The sequence below is a fragment of the Zalophus californianus genome, chromosome 6 (genome assembly GCF_009762305.2).
Source record: "Zalophus californianus isolate mZalCal1 chromosome 6, mZalCal1.pri.v2, whole genome shotgun sequence".
NCBI lineage: Eukaryota > Metazoa > Chordata > Mammalia > Carnivora > Otariidae > Zalophus > Zalophus californianus.
In genome coordinates this window covers 55178924-55198885 of record NC_045600.1, presented here as the reverse complement: position 1 = coordinate 55198885, position 19962 = coordinate 55178924, and positions in this window count along the sequence as shown.

The window sequence follows — 19962 nt, the reverse complement described above, 5'->3', positions numbered from 1 at the left end:
GATTGTTGTAGAATTGTGGAGAAAGCTTTATCAATGTAAGTAACCATTGTGCATAATTGATACATAAAAAGAAATGACCAAATAAAAACCTATATATAGATATTTAATGAGCAGAACCATGGATTTAGTATTCATTTATTTGGGAAACGTTAATGCAGCTCTATGTGTCAGACATTGAGCTACTTCTGTGAGAGTCCTCAATGAGTTCATAGTTTTAGAGGAAAAGGCCAGTTGAAAGCTAGTAACTATAAGACCATGTGATAATTACCATAACAGATGTATGTAATTAGTGTTACAGAAGAGAGAAAGTTGCCAAGAGACTTCAGGAACTAGGCAAAGACCTCAAGACTACTGCAAAGCTTGGTATTTTTAGATGGTAAAGTACAGGGAACCCAGGGAAGAGATCAGAGAGGCAGAATCAACTACTATCTTGATTCCTCTTGTATGCTTTCCTTGCTAGGTAATTGGGAGCCATTAAATGATCAGATGGGCATTTTAGAGTGGTCCTTAATTCAGAATCAAGACAAGAAACTTGTATCACTTTGCTATTGCTGCTATAATGTATTATTCATAATACATACGCTGTAATAAATTACTGAATTTAGTGGCTTAAAACAACAGAGATGTATTTTCTAACAGTTCTGTAGGTCAGAAGTCCAATAATCTGTTTCACTGTCCCGAAGTCAATGTGTAGTCTCTTTCTTCGATCTCTGTGGGGAGACTCCATTTCCATGTTTCTTGTAGCTTCTAGGGACCACCTATATTTCTTGACTTGTGTCCTCTTCTTCTGTCTTCATAGTACATAGCTACAGTCACTGCCCCATCACATTCTCCTGTTAAATCTCCCACTGCCATCACTTTTATGAATATTTGTGATTAAATTATGGTACACTCACATATTCTGGGATTACATCCTAGTGTCAAAATCTTTCAGTCATGTCTGCAAAATCCATTTTGTATATAAGGTAACACCCACAGGATCCAGGGATTAGGACTTGGATATCTTTTGGGGGAACATTATTTAGCCTACCTCAGAGCTATGTTCAATTATAAAGAAGCTCTTCCACATATCCTACCACACACACACACACACACACACACACACACCCCAAAAAAACGTGCAATAAAAACCAAATTAACCAAAACCCACCAGTACAAGTACCCGCACTAAGTCAATGGCCATGGTGGATTTGGTAAGTGGTTGGTTGTGCAGAGTAAGGAAAACAGAAAAATAGAATTGAAATCTAGGTTTATGGCTTGTATAATAATATGCATGATAGGGGCGCCTGGGTGGCTCAGTTGGTTAAGCGACTGCCTTCGGCTCAGGTCATGATCTTGGAGTCCCGGGATCGAGTCCCACATCAGGCTCCCTGCTCAGCAGGGAGTCTGCTTCTCCCTCTAACCCTTTTCCCTCTCGTGCTATCTCTCATTCTCTCTCTCTCAAATAAATAAATAAAATCTTTAAAAAAATATGCATGATAATATGATTAAACAAAATGAGGAATTTCACTCATAAATGGACCTAGATGTGTTTATAAAAAAATCTATAGTGTCGGTAGGCATTCAAATTCTGTTTACAGATCTCTAGCTATTTCTTTTAAAACCAGTTCCCACAGGGTGCCTGTGTGGCTCAGTTGGTTAAGCAACTGCTTTTGGCTCAGGTCATGATCCTGGAGTCCTGGGATCGAGTCCCACATCGGGCTCCCTGCTCAGCAGGGAGTCTGCTTCTCCCTCTGACCCTCTTCCCTCTCGTGCTCGCTATCTCTCATTTTCTCTCTCTTAAATAAATAAAATCTTTAAAAAAAATAAATAAAATAAAACCAGTTCCCACAAAAGTGTGTAGATTGAATGATCATTCCTACCATGACCACTCCATTCCATACTAGTAATGATGGAAGAAATACTTCTTCCTGCTCTCTCTGTATGGAATACATTTCTATGTTGTGAAAAGTGTAGGGATTAGCTTCAGATCAGTGTATTTCAACTACATGAATGTTCTCAATGTTAGTACAATCTTTGAACCATAAAATACTTAAAGATTTCTACTGTGATACTTTAATTATTACTGTTTTAAATTTTTATTTAAAAGACCAAGGCACAAGATGAATTGCTGCCATTTCAAAAACAAATCTAATCATTCCACTGAGGAAAACTAATACCAGATATAATGTATATTTTCTTAAATTCAGTCCTCCACAAACATCGCTTTGATTCATATTTTAGACTGGTAAAATATCAGAGTTAAGCATAAGTTTATACATAATTAGATATTAGAGTTTCAGTTCTTTCAAAAGGAATCATTTCAAAGGAGAAACAATATTAGATGTAGTATAATTTCTAAAGATAGAAAGCAAATATTTCCACTTAAGTATAGTTTAATTATATTAAACCATATGTATTATGGTTTAATATGAATCATTTATAGATAATTGTTTTTTGTCTTTTCATAATTTAATTACAGAGATTCACTTAAATCTTAGAATTTTTATAGAAAATGATTGTCTAAGAAGGAAAGTAATTTTCATAATCTCAGATTTCAAATACACTAAAAAACATATCCAAATGCAGAATACAGAAATGAAAAACTCCATGGTTTTATTTGCCCCTCAAAATTTCCCTATTTCCTACCTATGTGATGAGACTCAACTACATCAAGAAGATATATGCACCCCTATATTTATTGCAGCATTATATACAACAGCCAAAGTATGGAAGCAGCCCAAGTGTCAACTGATAGATAAATGGATAACGAAGAGCTGGTATATATATACAGTGGAATATTACTCAACCATAAAAAAGAATAAAATCTTGCCATTGGCAACAATATGAATGGATCTAGATAGTATGATGCTAAGTGAAATAAGCCAGTCAGAGAAAAACAAGTACCATATGATTGTACTCATGTGGAACAAAATAAATGAACAAAGAAAAAAAGACAAACCAAAAAACAAATAGCTATAGAGAACAAACAGATGGTTACCAGAGGGAAAGTAGATGTGGGGATGGGTGAAATAGGTGATAGAGATTAAAAGTACACTTATCATGATGGGCGCTGAGTAATATAGAATTGAATTACTATATTATACCCCTGAAACTAATAGAACACTGTATGTTAACTATACTGGAATTAAAGATTAAAAAAAGTAGCTACTGGAAATAGAATGGCAAACATGCCACTACTTTTTTGGTGGATATATTTTATGTAATTTTGCCTCTTCAATAGTTTTATCTGTCAAAGGAATAATTGTTGGAATGTATTAGCTCCTAAGAGTTTGACTATTTTAGATACTTCAGTCAAATCGTTCTGTATTTGTCCTTCTGCATTTGGCTTATTTCACTTAAAATGGATGAAACTGGAGGATATGCTGCTATCACGTATGTCCTTGTTTCCATTTTTTTGAAGCCAGATAATAGTCTATTTTATATATATACAACATTTTTATCTGTTTATCCATCCATGGAAATTTAGGTTGTTTCCACATTGAATACTTTCAATAAAACTGCATGAACATGGGAATGCAAATATCTTTTTATGATGGTGATTTCAGTTCTTTTGGAAACTCAGAATTAGGATTTCTGAATCATATGGTATTTAAATTTTTAATTTTTTGAGGAACCTCCTTACTGTTTTTTGTAGTGGCTGTACTAATTTACATTCCTACCAATAGTGTACAACGATTCCTTTTCCTCACACCCTCACCAACACTAGTTAACTCTTGTATTTTGATGATAACCATTTTCACACGTGTGAGGTGATAGCTCATTGTGGTTTTGATTTGCATTTCCATGACGATTAGTGATGCTGAGCATCTGCTCATGTATTTTTTGACATTTGCATGTCTTTGGAGAGCTGTCTATTTAACTGTTATGCCAATTTTAAATCAAGTTGTTTTTCCCCAATTGTATAAGTTACTTACATATTTTGGATATTACCCCCTTATCAAAAATATGGTTTTCAAGTATTTTCTCAGACTCTATAGGTTGCCTTTTTCTTCTGTTAATTGTTTCCTTTGATGTGCATGAGCTTTTTAACTTGATGCAGTCCCATTTATCCATTTTTGCCATTATTGCCTCTGCTTTGGTGTATTATCCAAGAAATCATAAGGGAAAATCATCATGAAATTGTTTGCTTCCAGTATCTCACAGTTTGAGCTATTACATTTAAGTCTTTAATCCATCTTGAGTTGATTTTTGTGTAGAGCATGAGATTAAGGTTTAATCTCTATCTTGCAAGTGAATATCTAGTTTTCACAAAACCATTTTTTGAAGAAATTACCCTCTTAATTGTATATTCTTGACATCCTTGCTAAAGATCAATTTATATGGGTTAATCCTTGCCTCTCTATTCTGTTCCATTCATGTAAATGTCTGTTTTTATATCACTACCACACTGTTTTAATTACTATAGTTGGTAATATATTCTGATATCAGGAAGTGTGGTGTCTCCGGCTTTTTTACTCTTTCTCAGAACTGATCTATCATGGTCATTTGTGGTGTGATATAAATTTTGGAATTTTTTTTCTGTAAAAAAATGTCATTGAGATATTAACAGGGATTATACTGAATCTGTAGATTGACATGGGTAGTATGGACACTTTAACATTATTAGGTCTTCCAAATCATGAATATGGAATTTCTTTCCATTGGTGTCTTTAATTTCTTTCATCGATGCATTATACTTTCCAGAGTTCAAGTTCTTCATCTCTTTAAGTTTATTTGTATTTTATAGTTTATGATGCTATTATAAATGAGATTATTTTCTTAATTTCTTATTCAAATGGTCCATTGTACATAAAAATGATTTTTGTAAGTTACTATCCTACAAATTTGAGTTTATTTTGACATTTTTAAAAGAATCTTTGATTTTTTACATCTAAGATCATGTCATGTGCAAACAGAGATAATTTGACCTTTTTTCTATTTTGGATGCCATTTTATATCTTGCCTAATTGCTCTGACTAGAAGTTGTAGTACTCTATTGAATAGAGTGGGCTTTCTTGCCTTGTTCCTGATCTTAGAGGAAAAGTTTTTAGCTTTTCACCACTGATTATGATGTTAACTGTGGACGTATCATATGTGCCTTTGTATTCTTAGTTTGTTGAGAGTTTAGTCCTGAAAGAGTATTCTTATCTTTTTTTTTTTCTGTGTCTTCAGTTGTGATGTCTCCTCTTTATTTCTGATTTTGTGCCTTTTTCTTATCTTAGTCTAGCTAATTATTAGTCAATTCTGTTTTCCAAACTTAGTTTTAGATTCATTGACTTTTTTTACTACTTTTCTAAATTTCACTTATTTTTACTATATTATTCCCTTTTTCCTACCTTTGGTCTTAGTTTTTCTGTTCCTAGTTCCTTGCAGAATAAAATTAGGTGTTTCAAGATATATCTCTTTTTTTAATGTACGCATTATGGCTATAAAATTCCTTTTTTAGTAATACTTTTGCTGTATCCCATATGTTTTGGTATGATATGTATTTGGTTGTTTTCATTTGTCTGATATTTATTGCTCTTTTAATTCAATCCTGTGCTAGTATTCAAAAATGTTAAAAATCACAAATGTGTGGAAAATAACAATTTTACTTTTGCTACTAATTTCTAGTTTCATTCCATTGTGGTCAGAAAAGATACTAGTCATTGTTACACTCTTCTTAAATTTGTTAAAACTTGTTTTGCAACCTAACATAACTTGTTTTGGATAAAGATTCCCGTGAGCTTGAGAGAAAGATGTATTCTGTTGTTAGGTGGATTGTTCTGAATGTCTCCTGGGTCCAGTTGATCTGTAGTGTTCAGGTTATGTTTCCTTACTGATTTTTCTGTCTGAGTGCTCTATCCATTATTGAAAGTGAGATTTTGAAATCTATTATTTCTCTCTATTCTTCCTTTAGTTTTGTCATTATTTGCTTTATATATTATGTCATGTTTATATAGATTTATATAACTACATTTTAATGTTATAATATAGCATAATTACATATATTTATAATTGTTACATCTTCCAGGTGAATTGTCTCTTTTATCATTATGTAATATCCTTCTTTGTCTCTTGTGATAGTTTTTGACTTAAAGTCTATCTTCTCTGATACAAATACAGCCATCTCTCCTCTCTTTTGATTAGCATTCCCATGGAATATCTTTTTTTTTTCCATCCCTTCACTTTTGGCCTATGTGTGTCGCTAAATCCGAACTAAGTCTCTTGTAGACAGCATATAGTTGGATCTTTTTTTTTTTCCTAATCCCATTTAGTTACTGTGTCTTGGGGGGAGATTAACCCATTTCATTTAAAGTAATTATTGATGGGAAGAATTTACTCTTACCATATTGTTAATTGTTTCCTGTCTGTCTTGTAGTTCTTTTGTCTCTTCTTGATGGCTTTCTTCATATTCTTCATATTTCATTGATTTTTTGTATTGATATGCTTTATTTGCTCTTTCTCTTTTATTTATTTTTTACATGTATTTTCTTTGTGGTTACCAAGGTTTGCATAAAATACCTTATAGTTACAGCTGTAACTGCAGGTTTGTATTTTGTTTTTCTTTTAGCCCTTTGAGTACATCAACCTTCAAAGATTCTGCTGAAAAATCTGCTTATGGGAGTTCTTATGGGAGTTCTCTTAATGCTTTTAAAATTCTCTGTGCCTTTGACATTTAATAATTTAATTATAGCATGGCTTGGTGTGGATTTCTTTGAATTCATCTTATTTAACACCATTTGGCTTACTGAATATGACTGCCCTTTTCATTCCTCAGATTTGGGAAGTTTTTTGCCATTTTTATTTTTTTTTACAAGGTTTTATTTATTTATTTTAGAGAGCACATGAGCACGGGCAGGAGCAGAAGGAGAGGGAGAGAGAGAATCCCAAGCAGATCCTGTGGTGAGCTTGGAGCCCAGTGCTGGGCTTGATCTCATGACCCTGAGATCATGACCTGAGCCAAAACCAAGAGTTGGACGCTTAACTGACAGGTGCCCCTGGCCATTTTTATTTTAAATAATTTTTCTGCTCTTCTTTTTCCCTCCTCCTGGGATTCCATTATGTGTACATTGTCTACTTGATGGTGTCACATAACTTTTTTAAGCTTTCCTCACTCATTTTCATTTTTTTTTCTTTTTTGTTCCTGTGACAGGATAATTTTCATTGACCTATCCTCAAGTTCACTGATCCTTGCTTCTGATTATCTAGTCTGTTACTGAATATCTCTAGTGAATTTTTCAGTTCAGTCTTGTATTCAGTTTTTGGACTTATGTTTGGTACTTTTTTTTTTTAAGATTTTTATTTATTTATTCATGAGAGACAGAGAGAGAGAGAGAGAGAGGCAGAGGGAGAAGCAGGCTCCCAAGGAGCAGGGAGCCTGATGCAGGACTCGATCCCAGGACTCTGGGATCATGATCTGAGCCAAAGGCAGACGCTTAACCATCTGAGCCACCCAGGCGCCCTGTTTGGTACTTTTTAATATATTCTGTTTCTGTTGAAGCTCTCACATTACTCATGCATTGTTCTCCTGACTTCAATGGGCCTCTTTATAACAGTTATTTTTCTCTGTCAGGTGAAACATAGATCTATACTCATTAGTTTTGGTTTCTGAGGACTTAACTTGTTCCTTCACTTGGGACACATTTTTCTGTGTCTTCATATTTTTTGACTTTTTTGCATTGGTATTTGTGCATTAGAAAAAAAAAACAAAACAACTTCCTCTCCTAGTGTTAACAAATGTCCTGGTACAGAAGATCTTCATTCATCAGCCAGTAAGATATTCAGGAGGCCTCTCAAGCTTTTGTGCTAATGCATACCGTTGCCTTTATTCTTAATAGCAGCCAGGAGTTCAGGGTTTGCTAGGTTCCACCAGTGCCTAGAGCTAGGCAAGATAGAAGTCATTTGCTTGGGCAGCCTCTGGGAAAGTAGGAATATTGGATATATGGTCCAATTCTTTCCCTTGTCAGAGAGAAGCTGAGCTGTGATCTGGAATTTTGTACTCACTGACTTTGCACTGAGTGGGTGAAGGGGGCTATGGTGCCTGCTTGCATGGTAGTTCAAACTGCCATCTTTGTTCAGGATTTCCAGAGTATGTTGGGGTTCATCAGCACAAGAAGATAGGAAATACAGAAGCAACTCCCTTCTACAGCCCTGGAGAAGTTGGGACATTGGACCTGAAGTCTAACTCTTTTCATCCCCAGGGAGAACCTGGAAGCCAGGGCTTTCCTCCTGATTCCATGATACTGTGCTGGGGATATGGATTATGGAGAGAGGGTATCTTGAGTTACCCTAGCCTTGATATGGCTGGTTTCATGGTTGCTCAGGATTCAGGGGCCTGTCAATTAGTTTATTAATTTCTTACAGAGGAAATTTATTAATGTATTGTGGTTGAATCAGTGTGCCTATATGGAGGAAGAGTCTAGGGCTTCCTCTTCTCCATCTTTTAATGGACAGGCCCCTAAAGCTACAACTTTTGAGTAGGTATACTCAACCATCAAAGGTCCTAATAACTTGTGCAGGTTTGGGGGTAGCTCTTAAATCTGTGTAATTTCTCACAAATAAGACTTGAATGGCATCATGATTATATTTCTATCTCTGCTTGCAGATGAGCAAAAAGTGGTAATAGACTGCAATGTGAATAGTACATAGGAACAGGGTATTCCTTGTGGGTTTGGAAGGATAAATTCATGCATTTTAGACTGATTTTTAGAAGCCCAGAGATCTTTCCATGTTTTTTTCCCAGATTTAAATTAGAAGTAAAAATCAGCTAAATAGAATGTGAATGGTAAGCATTAATGAATAATGATTCATTAATTCAATGGTTCAAATGCTTTCCCTTAGTTAGAAATTTTAGATTATAAGTTCAGTGAGGGCAAGATTTATCTTTACATTCATTATTCTCAGACATACATGTACCTTACATCTGGTGGGGGCTCATTTGTTGTTTCAATGAATGAACAAATGAACAAATATTTTTGTAGTAAAATTCTATTCAAAAAATCCTGAAGAATACGGTGCAAAAAACTTCTTCCTAAACAGCAGCATGTAGAGCCACATCCAATAAATATATCTATCAATACTCTTTATAGGATTAGTAATCTGTATTCTGAAGGAAAACTAAAAATTAATGTCTGTTGTAACATTTTCCTTGAGATGTAGGGAAAAAAGGACAATGCTAAATGATACTCTCTTGACATATTTTCACTTCCTTTAAATATTAAGATAATAACATGTGGCCATTTCTAATTTATTAATATAGTACAAGAAAGCAATTTAGATTTCAGTGCATTAATGGACTTTATTATAGTAGCTTTTTCATAGTATATTCTAAGTTGAAAAGAAAATACATGTGTGCAGATATGTTTCAAAATGAGTGGGAACACTTAACCATCTGGTAAGATTGGAATTCAGTTTGTATTGCATACATTGGTTATGTGTAAATGACAAATGAGCTCCTGGAACCAGGAGCTAAAGAAAGCTAAACAAATTTTGTAACTACTCTTAACTATTCAAATATGGTATAACCAAATTTCTTAAAGCATTAATTTTAATAAAAGCAGTATTTCTCCCAAATCATGTAGATATGAGAACAAGTGGTATGTTTTTAAATAAAAAGTATAATGTCCCTCTGAAAACTTTGAGAAAACTAAAAATTATACACACACACACACACACACACACACCAAGGGTATTACTTTGGGATATCACCTCTGGCTTTGATAGAATTGCTGGTATTTGACTAGTGCTCTTACTGAGAACAACAAGAAAAGCTGGATGAAATACCAGAGATAACTGCTTCAGGGCATAAAAGATTTGCTGGGATAGGCAGAACTTCATGGGCAGACATCATGGAAAGAGGGGAACTTGTGAAAGCTGAGCCAATATTCTCAACTGTCACTTTCCTCTTTGTGGCATTTTATGGGGACAGGAATCTGCTGATTCTTGGAATTGGCCAAGAGAACCACTGCTAAGGAAGAGAGAAAACAATAAAACTATTAACAATTCCAAAAAACTCAGGAGACAAAAAAGGAGTTGGTGACTGAGAATATTGCCAGGACTTGAGTCCATGATCCCAGAAAGATGGGATGAAATGAGAAATGAACATGAAACTCAATTTTTTTCAAAGCACTTTCTGAATTCATAAGCAGCAAGATAAAAGTGTAAGAAGCCAAGCAAAATGGGGTGAAAAGCAGAGTAAAACTTTCTACAGTGTTTTATTACTGTGCAGACAAAAAATTTGAGTTTAGGAAATCAAAGGCTCTGATACAGTCCAAGCTCTAGGTTTGTTTCCCTGGAGGAGTAGAAGTAAACCAAAGACACACGGAGCTTTACAAAGACTGAAACCCATTATTAAACAGCTCATTATTGATTAGATTAAAGTGATCTTTGATTTTTTTATAGCCTACCAGAGGATTGGTGAACCTATTCTGGAACAAGGTAATATCATTCATAGGTCTTACAATGTTTTATATACAATTTCTACTATTTAAACAAAAACACAAAATACTAGAAGACAAATCACCTCCCAAACTCTATAATATACCACAATTATTTACTTATTGTTCATCCACATGTGGTTTAATTGGGGGCAAATTTGTTTCAGTCTGATGTTTGGATAGAACAACTCTAATTACATGTGTTTATTCTAGAGCTCATGGTAAAGGAATATTATCTACCCAAAGGAAATTTTTCTCTAGAGGTAGATACCAGAGGATCAAGCAGAGACACATGATGCCCATTAATGTCTAAACTTAAAATACTAGCGATTATCACTTCCACTGAGAATATATTGGCTAAAGAGAGTCACAGAGCAAGCCTCCTATCAATGCGGTAGTGTAACCTGTATGCGGGGAACTGTGAAGTCAAATGACTAATGTCAGGCATTCAGGGAAGAAAAGAGAATTGAGAAAGGAATGTCATCTACTATAGTCCACCATTTTAGTTACAATTATCCCCATACCGACCACAATCAAAATTCACTCAAATCCATCCTCAAAAGTTTCCTCCAATCACGGTATTATGTTTCAAGTTCAGAATATTATTGTTTACATCTGGTCTGGATGAGGTTTCTTAATCTGGAGAGCTAGTAAGTAAAAAGGCAAGTTTCCTATCCCTTGTTACACATACCTCCCCCAAAATAGATTCTGGAACAGGGATGGGATGACTGTAACAAACATTCTAATTTGAAAGAGGAGCAAGAGGAACATGTAGCAATCTTTAAAGTCCATAGAAATTCTTGAATTTTGTTGAGAAACAATATTTTCTCATTCCCTAATCTGGAGTTAAATAATAGACCTTCTTTAGCTCCCAGTGATTGGCTCTCAGTTCATTGTTTTTCCATAATTTTTCTCTCCATCCTTTCTTTCTTTTCCACTATCTTCCTTGTTTACCTCTGAAGATGTCTTGGGGGAAAATAACTTGCTTGGTAGCTGAGCAAATTTTTGTCAGTCTGCTGCTGCCTAATAGTGAAAAGGTGGGATCCCAAAGGTCTCTTTCCATCTCAATCATGTTCTGTTTGTTTAGGTACTGCCAATATAATTTTTTTTAATCAAGAGATTTGATCTGACCCATGTATCAAAGCCACATGCACAATTATTGTCAAGTTGCCGTTCTTTCTAGATTTATTTGTGGATATTTAGGGAATATAATGATTGTGTGTGACTATGTCTTAATCTTTCTAGACACTATTTAGGTAAAATGTTCTAGACACAATTTGCATTTTCTCAAACGTATTAATAAGGAGGTTTATAGACACACACTTAGTTAAGTACTTACCTATTTACCCTGTGAACATCTTTCGATGATGGAGCCCTGGATACCCGCTGTTGAAGCTGTCAGTGTCTTGATCTGGCAAGAAACAGATTAATTTTCCAGTGCATCTTCTGGGCATTGTTAATTCCTTCTAAGTTTTATTTGCAAATTAGAAATTTGCAAATTTCTTTACCTCGTCTGTTTCTTGTGGCTCCTTATAAAATGCAGCTGGCCACAGTCAACTCATAGATTCAGCATTCTGCCTCAAAATCTTCACACCCCACATGACAAGTTAATTAGGTATATTTTCTGCCTTCCAGATTATCATAGGTGACAGTTAAAGCAAATATTTGACAGTACATAATAGAGATCATCCTAGACTTCAACTATCTGTAACAATTTCCTTATGAGATATAATGTTCCAAATTTTTTTTTTAAAGATTTTATTTATCTGACAGAGAGAGCACAAGCAGAGGGAGAGAGAGGGAGAAGCAGACTCCCTGCCGAGCAAGGAGCACGATGTGGGACTCGATCCCAGGACCCCGGGATCATGACCTGAGCCGAAGGCGGACGCTTAACGACTGAGCCAGGGGCGTCCCAATGTTCCAAATTTTAAATAATAGTTTCCTTACTGTTGCCTCCTCTTCCTAAAGTCACTGCCACATTTAGGATTTTGTTCTCTGTGTGTGTGTGTTTATCCCTCCAGCTGTACCTTACTTCTATGTACTAATTTTTGTCTCATTCAACTATTGACACAATAATCTTGCTGAACTAACACTCTTAAGATTTTAAGGACTTTAAACAAATCACTTGCCTTTTTAAATCTGTTCATCAACTGTCTTGCAGATTGTGTTGACTAGATTGAGCTCTGCTTGGTTTTAAGCTGGAGATTAGGTTTATATTGGCTTCATTTGCCCTTCTTTCTCTTAGAATGAGAGCTTGTTGTTTCCTTGATGGAGTTCAGAAATTCCCAGAGGAGCAAGTGAGTGGATATGTATTCTGTCTCAAGTTTCAGAAACCACACAGACATTCTTTTGGCCAAGGAAAAGCACATGGCCAACCCCTAAATCAATGAAGTGAGGAAGTATACTCAACTTCTAGAGGAAGGAACTTCAAAGTTAAGTGGCAGAGGGGCTTGGTGCTGACTAGAGATGTGTTTGAAAGAATGCAGTTTCCCAAACAAATAAATAAAAGAACGAAGGAGGAAAAGCATTAAATGGAAACAGACCAACATTTTAGATTTTATCAGATAATATAACTAAGAAAAAAGACAATTTATCATAAAAAAGGAATGTGTACATATAAGCAATGGAAATTCCATAACTAGTTTAAAAACCTGAAAGTGTATACCCAATATTTAGATTTGACAAAGCCAAAGATGATTAAAATGTATAAAAATGAGAGTGAAATATTCGATCATAAATGTAGCATGAGGTCCAATAATGAGAAGAGATGACAGTTGCCCAGAAATATTTGAGAACCTAATGCCCAAGGAGTTTCAAAAAATGAGCTGTGAAGCCACATGTTTAGGGGGCCACAGTTAAACTTAATCAGGATAAAAACAATAACTACCAATACAACAACAACAAAATCTCATCTAGGTGTAAGGAAGTAGTTTTTGAAAACAAAAGACAAAAAGACAATCTTAAATCATAATATATTCCTAGAAAAAGACAACTTTGAAAGGTGTTACCTAAGGTTTTAGGCCATTTATTTAATGGAAACTATGGACAGCCAAAAACAATTGAATGCCATATTTAAAATACAAAAGAAATATCAACATGAACCTTTAAGACTGTACTAAGAAAAAATTATCTTTCAAAAATGAAATGGGAAGATATTTCCAGAACACTGAGTTGATTTGATGCAAATCAGAATTCTAAAAAAATTCTAAAATTAGTTTTTTTGGGCAGAAGAAATATCATGTATCAAAAAAAATTAAAGAATGCATAGCAAAAGAAAGCCATTTTTAGATAAGTCAAAATAATCACCATGCAGTACAGTGATGATAATGTATTTTGTGACTTAAATGAAGAAATAGAATCATCCAAACAATAACATGAAATGCAAAGAGAAATAAGTCATGGAATTCAGATGTTATAAGGTCCTTATATTGTCTTGGAAACTCATTAATTTGATGTAATCAAGAATGCAAGCCATAATTTCTGGTACAATCACTAAAATTACCAGTTCTGTGAAAAAAAATGCTCTTGGTATTTTGACAGGCATTTCATTAAGTGTGTAGATTGCTTTGGGTATTATAGACATTTTAACAATATCTGTTCTTCCAATCCATGAGCATGAAATATTTTCCATTTCTTGGTGTCATCTTCAATTTATTTCATCAGTGTTATATAATTTCAGAATACAGGTCTTTGACCCCTTTGGTTAGGTTTATTCCTAGGCATCTTACTATTTTTGTGCAATTGTAAATGGATTTGATTTCTTGGTTTCTTTCTGCTGCTTCATTATTGGTGTATAGAATTGCAACAGATTTCTGTATGTTAATTTTGTATCCTCAGATTTTACTGAATTTGTGTAGCAGTTCTAGCATTTTTTTTTTTGGTGGAGTCTTTTGGGTTTTCTATATAGAGTATTATGTCATCTACAAATAGTGATGTTTCAATTCTTCCTTGATGATTTGGATGCCTTTTATTTCTTTGTGTTGTCTGATGGCTGTGACTAGGACTTCCAGTACTATATTAAATAACAGTAGTGAGAGGGGACATCCTTGTCTTATTCATTACCATAGAGAAAAAGCTCTCAGTTTTTCCCTATTAAAGGGATATTAGCTGTGGGTTTTTCATATATCACCTTTATTATGTTGAGGTATGTTCCCTCTAAACCAGTTGGTTGAGGGTTTTTATCATGAATGGATGTTGAACTTTGTCAAATACATTCTCTGCATCTGTTGAAATGATTGTATGGTTTTTATCCTTTTTATTGTGGTATATCACATTGATTGATTTGCAAATACTAAACCACTCTGACAACCAAGGAATAAAACCCACTTGATTGTGGTGAATGATTTTTTAAATTGTTGGATTCAGTTTGCTGGTATTTTATTGAAATCTTTTGCATCCATGTTCATCAGGGATATTGGTCTATAGTTCTCTGTTTTAATGGCATATTTATCTGGTTTTAGTATCCAGGTAATGCTGGCCTCATAGAATGATTTTGGGTTTTCCTTCCTCTTCTATTTTTTGGAATAGTTTGTGAAGAATAGGTATTAACTCTTTAAATGTTTGCTAGAATTTGCTGTGAAGCCATCTGCCCCTGGCCTTTTGTTTGTTGGGAGATTTTTTGATTACTGATTTAATTTCTTTGCTGGTTATGGGTCTTTCAAGTTTTCTATTCTTGTTTGAATCATGGTAGTTTATATGGTTCTATGAATTTGTCCATTTCTTCCAGGTCATCGAATATGTTGGTGTATAATCTTTCATAATATCATAATTGTATTTCTGTGGTGTTATTTCTTATTTGTGATTTTATTTATTTGGGCCATTTTTTTGATAAGTCTGGCTAGAGATTTGTCAGTTTTTGTAATTTCTTCAGTTTATCATTTCTGCTCTAATCTTTATTATTCCTTCCTTCTACTGGATTTAGACTTCTTCATTTGTTGTTCTTTTTGTAGCTCCTTTAGGTATAACATTAGGTTGTTCACTTGAGATTTTTCTTCTTAAGATAGGCCTGTATTGCTATATACTTCCCTCTACAATGAGCTATCACCTCACATCCATCAGAATGGCTAAAATCAACAACACAAGAAACAGTAGATGGTGGTGAGAATGTACAGAAAGGGGAACCCTCTTGCAATGTTGGTGGGAATGCAAACTGTGCAATGACTCTAGAAAACAGTATGAAGTTTCCTCAAAAACTTAAAAATACAACTGCTCTATGATCTAGCAATTGCACTGCTAGGTATTTACCCAAAGAATACAAAAATACTAATTCAATGGGATACACACACTCCAATGTTTATAGAAGCATCATCTACAATAGCCAAATTATGAAAATAGCCTAAATGTCTCCTGACTGAATGGATAATGATGTGGCTTATATACACAATGCAATTGTTTATTTTTTTCCTTTTCCCAACAAATATATGTCAGAATTGTTATATGCCAGGCACTGTGCTAGGCATTAAGGAAGAAAGAAAAGAAATAATCTTATCCACATAATGCTTATGTTCAAGTGAAGGAGACAACTATTAATTTAAAAAATATACATAAAAGTACCTCTATAGTGAAGGTAAAGAATGTATGAAGTGTTAAATTTTGGAGAGTTTAAAGTAATTGGGGAAACCAAAATAGGTATTCAGAAGGAAGTAACAATGAAGCTAAGATGCAAAGAAAATTTAATTAGGTGGACAGGGAAAGTATTTTAGGCAAAAGGAAAATAACACATGCATGGGTCTCGTGGCAGAAAGGGGGCATAGGAAATGAAAAAGTCCATGGTTACTAGAGTGCAGGGAGCTGAGGGAAGCATGCTATGAAATGAGGCTGCCATGCTATGAATTTTGATGTCTTTGCAGTGTTTTAATCATGGGAGGTGTGGTGAGGTAAGTTTGAGGAAAAAATACCTGGCTTCAGTTCAGTTTCTGGGAGAGTATGGGGTTAGAAGGAAATTAGAGAAACATTTCAAATTTTAATGACTTCAGGTTGAGTTTGGTACACACAGCTTCACAGCAGGGGTGCTATCATCAAGATAATGATCAAATTGACTCCTGTGTGGAAGCTGTTATTTATTCTAAAAGTGTTTGGAAGCTATGGCTGTGTGTGAAGTGCAGGGGAAATTCGATCATATTTGTGTTTCCATATGATACTTCTAGCTACCATATGGAATTCCAGAAACTTGGATGATTGCCTTTCCCACTTCAACTTTTGTGAAATCCCATGTTCCACTTAGTATCAAATCAAATTTCTCTAGATTTTTTTATTATTATGTTAATCACCATACATTACATTCTTAGTTTTTGATGTAGTGTTCCATGATTATTGTTATTCTCTAGACTATTTTATTGCAGTCAAGCATATCCTACAGACCTAGAAAAACATTTTACTTTTTAAAAAATTGTACATCTCTAATACAGTCTGTTTAGTTTAAAGATCAAAGAGAATCCTATAGCTTGCTAATTAATTCATTAATTCATTTATTAACAAACATCTATTCTGTGCTTAGCTTACACAAAGTGCCCCTTCAGGCACCAGGGATGTAACCATGAACAGTACTGTGTAACCTCTGCTTTCAGGAGGCTATGTTAACATCTATTCACCAGTTTTAAGCAACTACATAGGGACCTCTCTAAACACAATTGAATAGGCCATGTGAAAACATTGGATGCTAATCTAACAAATACTGGAAAATAATAGAAGACTTGCTATGGTCTGAGAAGGGTGGGAAAAGGGAAGACTTCTCTCAGAAAGTTGCAATTGTTCAGACTCTATCTGAACAATTAGAGTTAGCCATAGTAAGAAAGTTCCAAACAGAAGGAGCAAACAAGAACAAAGAGTCTAAGACAGGGAAAAGCTAGCGTATCCATAAAATAAAGATCAATATGGCCAAAACTGGAGCAGAGAAAGAGAAAGTTGAGGTTGTTGATGTCAACAGAAAACCATGGACCTTAACAGGCAATATGAGGGATTGGGGGGCACAAATAGCAATGGAAAGGCAGTATGAAATTGTAGCTATTCTACCTGTCGGTCTCAGATGTCCTGTGTCAGTTCTAGTCTTTGTCATTTATGGGTTGTATAACTTTGAAATACTGCTTAAACCTCCCAAGACTCAATATCATCATTCGTGAAACCTAAATAATTACAGAATTGTTTGCATTGGATTATTAGAATTAGTTAGAAAATGCATTTAAGTGTTTAACCCAAATTAAGGGCTTTATCATGTATCAAAGTCATTACTAAATTTTCCTGAAAAATTTGAAGTAGGGAAGTTTATAAATATATATTTCAGATTTTGATTACAAATATCAGATTTTATTCAGAAGGGTAACAATTGACATAATCTAATATTTTCTACTTCTATTGGATAAGCATATACCATGTTTTTTAAAACCAAAAGAAACAGTTTGGGAATGTAATTTTTTTTAATTGGTTGATGGCATTAGATTAAAGTAGAAAAAATTACAAATTTTATTAATACAGATAAAAAGGGGCAAGAATATACTATTGGAGCAATTACTATGATAAGTAAAATTTTCCTAAATATGTTTTATTTGATTTTAAATTGTTTAAAAAGTTTTCCCACATTAGAAATACATTGTAAACAATATTATGAACCATGTGTCTAATCATTCCTTGAAGATTTACCAGTTTAATTTCCTTATTTTTTTTCCTGACCTTTAACTAAAGACCTTTTTTGGTAAAGCAAACAATTTGTTTCTACAAAACAATTCAACTTTTATCATGTGTCTACTTGGAAAGGTAGTTATCATCCCAGATGTACTTGTGAATTCTCTGTTCTTATTTATCACTTTCTTATAATTGGAGAAAGGAAGAAATTTTTGTTGTCTTCTATGACCAAAATGACTAAAAGCCTACAAAAATAATGGACAAGGAGTGAGGGATATTCAACAGCCTGAGAATATCTTACTGTTTTCAGATTTAGAATTTTATTCTACCCTCTGTCCAAATAGGACTACTGCCTAGAGAAAATGCAAGAAGATTTCATTAGTTTTACTTTGTAAAACATGGGTTCGCTAAGGGTTAAACGCATCTTTGGTAGACTGGAATGTGTATGTGATATATCAGGGTTATCACCAGCATTTGAAAATGCTTGTATGGAATAAAGTTGGTGTGGGTGTGGAGAGAAAGATTATGATAGAGGTCAGAGAAATGAAAATGGGGATCCAGGTAAAAATTCATATATGCATATCATACTCATTATAATATCAGGTCTAATATTATGAATACTATATATTATAAATCTTATATGCAATACACATTTATGACTAAATATTTTCTCATCTTTATGCATTGTATTTATACAAATACATATACATAATATTGATGGGCCTATAGTTGTATGTAGATATATTTGTAAGAGCTTGCTTATATTTTTGTTTTTTTCTCCAATTGTTTGAGAATTTGGGAGCATATGTGTGGACTATATGTCCTGGTGCCTAGCCTGTAGGTCAGAGGCACTTTTGATCTTTCTCTTAATGCTTTCTATCAGCCACCTGATAAGGGGGAGGTGTAACTCTTTCCAGGAAAATGATTTTTTATGATCAGTTAGACTGATAAGAGACATGCATTATATACTATTGTGAATACTAAAGTTCTTTAAAGGAAGGAGTCTCAGGTTCTCACTTAAGTTTTTAATTTTGCTGTTACATTATTTCCTGATGAGGTTTACTTTTATGTCTCAATTAATTTGTAATATGGAATTAGAGATGTATTGTTCCCTGGATGTAGGGCTACTGGGAATGAAAGAAGAGCTGACAGCATGAAAATATTGGAGGAGAAATACAAGTTATAAAATAACATATAAAATTTCCAATAATATCACATAAATGTTTAAGGTCATTTGTAGAAGATACTTAATAACCTCAATAAATGACAATGGTATCACGACTATAACAGTAAAATACCTGATGTTTAAAATAACCTTTAGCTACACCTTCTATCAAGTAGTTGAAGGTTATGTTATTCAGAATCTCTAAAGCTGACTCTACCTTGTACTCAGAATTTCTAGGATTCAAAAACAGCCATTTCCTTGATAGGACGTTTTTAAAACATAACTGAGTAGCAGTCAAAACTGAAAACCCCTATCAACTTGAGACCTAGACCAAAGGGTTCTATTGTCCTAGTTTCTCTCTCATAGGACCTGGGTAAATCAATAATTTATTTCTTAATTTTTCTGCATAGAAATAAGAACTGATTCATCCCTGGTGTATTTTCTTTTTCTCCTACCTTATGTGACATAACATGGAAAAAATGGGAAATGGTATTCTTGGTTATTGATTTTCTTTAATGATGTCTCCAATCATTTTGTGGTTTCTTAAAAGTCCATTGGTTGTCACCAAATGCATCTAAAATTAGATTTAAAAAATAGAATGAGGACAATCTATAGACTAGAGAATATTTGTTGAATAAGAAGATAACGTGAAACAATAAATAAATCAGTTGTTAAAGGCCAAAGCAAAGGTGAACATAAATGTTGAAGCTAGGCTGGTAGGCTAGAATGAATTAAGCTGGGTATTAGGGGGCATGATTAGTGAGAAGTGATCGTCCTTTA